The sequence below is a fragment of the Pseudopodoces humilis genome, chromosome 4, assembly GCF_049639895.1.
Source record: "Pseudopodoces humilis isolate 2021_Gansu_Grassland_sample_001 chromosome 4, ASM4963989v1, whole genome shotgun sequence".
Lineage (NCBI taxonomy): Eukaryota > Metazoa > Chordata > Aves > Passeriformes > Paridae > Pseudopodoces > Pseudopodoces humilis.
In genome coordinates this window covers 31,636,049-31,640,712 of record NC_142203.1, presented here as the reverse complement: position 1 = coordinate 31,640,712, position 4,664 = coordinate 31,636,049, and positions in this window count along the sequence as shown.

Genomic DNA, 4,664 nt, shown 5'->3' with positions numbered 1-4,664 from the left:
GGCTCGGCTCGGCTCGGCACTGCCCCGTCCGGCCCCGCCCCGCCGCCCTTCCCGGCCTCCCCGGGGCGGCCCGGCCGCGCCGCCGGGCGGAGCGCCAGCCCTTCCCCGCGGAGCCGAGGCTGTCCCGCTGCGCTCCTCAGCGGCTCCGCATCAGCGTTGCTCAGGTACGCGGAAAGGAGGACGCCCGGGCGAGGACACACCGCTCCTGCTCGTGTGTCGTTAAAAAATACAACGCCAGTGTCGCCAGCATCGCTAATGCCCGCTGACGGCTCCAAGTCGCAGTGGGAGTCGCCCTTAGCTCCCGGCTCCGGGCAGCACCCGAGCGGCAGCTGCCGCGGCTGCGGGTGCTGGTGGGGACATGAGCAGGGATAAGCTTTGCGGGAGCAGCCCTGTCCGAGGGATGTTCCCTTACTGGAGTAGATAAAAGGGCTAGAGGAGAGTAAGGGGAGAATGGTAAGACACATAGGGGTCTATCAGCCACAAGATAGTTCGGTTATGAATTTTTATGATCGGTTTTGCTGCAGACAGCAGCATTTTCTTTCCCCGATGTAGAGACACGCCACTAGATATTATCTCCTACCCAAAAACTCATCAAGAGAAAAAATGCAAAAGAATGAAAAGGAAAAGCCTCTACTGGTTCCAGACATGACCTGTGACCTCAAGTTGGATGAACACTAGTAGTGCCTAATGTCAACCCTGATATGTAATCACCCTCGCACACCCCACCACACACCAACGGCTTGGCCTCAGCAGTACTGAGCTGACAGGCTGATGGATTCCAGAAACGGTCCCAAAATACAAACATCTGCACGCCACCTCTTGTACAGGCCCTGGAAATCCTTGTGCCATTCCTCACCACAACCTGCTAAGACCGTATCACCCTCTCAGTAAGAGGCTGAGGTCACTTACTGTTAGAAGGACTTTATGCTGAATGCTTTGAGCATGTTTGGAAGAGTGGGTAAGGAAGGTTATCCTGCCAGTATTCTCTCATGAACCATTTTCGCTGAAATTTTTTGGGGTGGGAGTTGGGAGTGGAGAGAGGAAAATGAGGAGGAAGGAATCATTTCTAGCCCATGTCAAGCCTGTTGTTTCAGGGTAGAGAGAAGCACAGGCTATTTGTGCTAGTGAGCAAGTTTTACTGACTGTTAGATTGTGCCTTCTAGTCTCTCTCAGCCTGAATTTTGGGATGACATTTAGTAATAGCAGTTGACATTTTGTGATAGCAACCAGGAATATTAAGGTAATATTACTGATTGACATGGTCCTCTGTCTACAAATGCCTGACCTGGTTTGCCTGGTGTGTGAGCTGCTGACAAATGTGCACTGTTGTTTGTATGTTGTAGGCTGATGTACAGCAACTTCTGCCCTGCTCTGGAAAGACATGCAGTGATCTGGGTTGTGTGCACGAGTGAACTTCCCTTCTGACCCAGCAGTGCTGTCATGTGCAGAGAAACTTAGACACCAACATGCTAGAAAGAGGCCCAGGTGTGTGGGACAGCAGAAGGGCATAGTGGCCTGAGCTCACCAAGAGAACCATCATTCCCTCCTCTCCCTGGTCTCTCCTGGCAGACAGGCCCTGTGTGAAAATCAGCTTCAATAAGACTCATGATCATCACCATGCTCGCTCCCTTTTCTGCTTAAAATCTCTATTATCATTAAAGATGTCTGAACAGTCCTGTCAGAAACCAAGATCCCATGTGAGATTCCCTTACTGATTCATTTTGTTAGTAAAATATGTTAAAAGCTCAAATTGCACATATTTGTAGGACAGATCAGAATCAAGTCTGCCCTATTTAGCCCCTTTCTGTATTATTTATGTCAAGATAATGTGATGCGCTGTTTTCTACTTGAAATAGGGTCCCAGAGCAAACTGGAGCTGGATGATGAAGGATATAATTTCTGTGAGAGCTCTGCTATTTGGGTGTAGACATCAGAAATCCAGAGTCAAACAGGGCCACGGAAAGGGAAAAGGACAACACAAGAAAGAGAGCTGCTTTGATGTTTGGAGCAGAACAATTTATTCCAACACCTGGGAGGAAAATAAATCCTTTTTTCCACTTATCCTTAATCTAGAAGGATATTGCCTTGCTGTATGCACCCTTTAAGGACTGGTCTGAGGCTGCAGAAAGGTGGGAGTATTTCGAGCAGACCTCATTCCTCTGCTCTACATCCCATATGAACAGGGGCACCATTTGTACTGGCAGCACAACCAGGACAGCAATAGGATCAGTGTTGAAAGAAAATGGCTTTGTCTGCCCTGCATCTTCTCATTCTTTCCTGGTGCCCTGTTTGTTCCTAATATATTTCTATCAGTCTCTTTTTCCCCAGTGTCACCCTCTCTTTCCCATACCCAAGCATATCCTATCCCTATTTTCATCTTCATTTCTATGAACTGGAAGCATAAGCGAGATGTCTGCTTCTTAGCAGTTTCTTGTTTTTTAGGTACTTTTGTAGGTACTGGGATGCCTGTAGTGTCTGATGTGTGAGCATATCTAAGATGCACTGAACAGATCCAGCTGTGCAATTCATACAGTAAGTAAGGGAAAGAAAGTTTTCAGCAGTGGAGTAGGTGAAGTCTCTGTACTTTGGTTGAAAAATGTATATAAAATAATTTAGTGTTGGAAGGGAATTCCTCACCCATAGCCCTTTTTCAGTATTCAGCCCCCATGATGGTAGTTACAGAGTCATCCAGGTTCAAAGCAGGTTCAGAAATTATGGCTTAAGTGGAAAGGGAGTACCCAAGATTTGTAGGTGCTCGTGGTTCAAAGAAATTACAAGTCAGAGGGACCGCAAAATCTTACAAAGTTTCATTTGTAAATGACACTCTTGGCATGTAAATTGGTATAAGCACATGGCACTGGGTTTGGGTAATGGGGTAGGATGAAAGAGAACAGAGGAATGAATTGAAGAGGAGGAGAGAGAGTGAAAGGAATAAAAGGGAAAAGGTGAGAACACCAGTCCTGGTTCCAGCACTGATCCAGCTGATGTTATGTTCAGGGTTCTGGGAGCACCTGCAGACTCAGGCTTTATGGGGGTACCTTTTACAGATAAATTTCCCCATCCCTTCTCACTTTCTATGCAAATTAGCAATCCTGTGCAGTTCATTCCTCTAGAACTTTCTGGAAATGGGTCGGAAGGCTTTGGGCATCTCTGATGGTGTTGATCCCCTCTTACAGTCCATGCCCTCTTCGCAGCCTCATCCCTGCCCTTGTGCTGTGCTGTATTGTGCTCATCTCCAGGAGCCAGAACAAGGACATTTGTCCCAGAAATGTGCTGTCCTGCCTTACAGCCTCTTCTCCAGCCACATCCTTTGCTTTCTCAGTGTGTTATTACCAACAATTCCTGGCTGTTATCATCAACGATCCATGGCTTGCTCCACAGCTGTCTGGCTATCGGTGTTTGAGACAAGATAGCCCTCTTGTCTCCTAGGATTCTACAGCAAGGAAGTCAGACCAGTTTGCTTAGGACTGAATCTGATCTTCAAAACCCTCAGCAATGGAGACTGCACAACCTCTTTGGGCAATTGGTTCTCCTGCTGGATCAGTCCTAGGATAGATGCCACAACACAGCCCTTAGATAGACTACAACTCATTAAGCACAACCCTCTGACCTCATTCAAAATTGGATCAGTTGGCTACACATCCAGACCATAATGTCTTAGCTTAAATAGAAGAACACTGGTAGACAGAGTTGCAAATGTTGCTAAATTCAAGGTAAATTACATCCATTGCTCTCACCCATCCACAAATCCCATTATTTTATTCAAAAAGGGCAATCAGGCATGTTCACTGTTATGATTTATCCTTGAACCTGTGCTGATTGTCCACAATTGACTATTTCTCCTTCATGTATTCAGTAATATCATGCAAAAGAACTTGTTTCTCAGTTTTTTTCCCCAGGGATTGCAGTATAACTGGACAGTCTGCAGTTCCTTGGACTGTTCTTTGAGTTCTTTTTAAGTATAAGTGCAACATTTCTGCAGTTGGCAGAGATATCCATGGCTCCTCAAAGATGATTGAAAGTGACCTGGCACTGGCATCACACAGCTCTCTCAGCATTGTTGGACACAGCGCTTGTGTTTCCATGGACTTGTACAAGCCAAGTTTTCGCCAGCAACTCCTAACTTACTACTCGTGATCATCTCTCCCCTCCATGAATCCCAGCCTGAAGCCCTACTAGGAGACCTTGCTGTGTAAAGAAGGCATTGAGTTCCTCAGGTTTGACTGTGTTCACTTTGAGTAAAACACCCAGCCTACTCAGTGACCAGATGCCATCTTCCTTGTTCAGCTGCTTACCATTTAGCAGTGGAAGCTCTTTTTGTTACTAGTGACATGCAAGTTAAAATTTCTGCTGAGCTTTTACTTAGCTGGTGTCATACCTACATGCTTGGGCAATGTTTGTAAATTCTTCCTGTGTAGCCAAGCCCTGCTTCCATCTTCTGCATATCCTTTTCTTGCATTGGAGTTCTGCCATAATTCCCTATTTATTCAAGATGGTCTGCTTATTTGTCTCTTTTTTTCCTGAAAACTGAGATGGTGTGTTCTTACACTTGGTTTAAGCTTCAGAGATCTCATCACTGCTGGAAAGAGTGTCAGAGTGAAAAGCACCTCCTTCACCTGCCGTGCAGTGCAAGCAGCAGGGAGCAACATGTCCAGAGCTGCAGA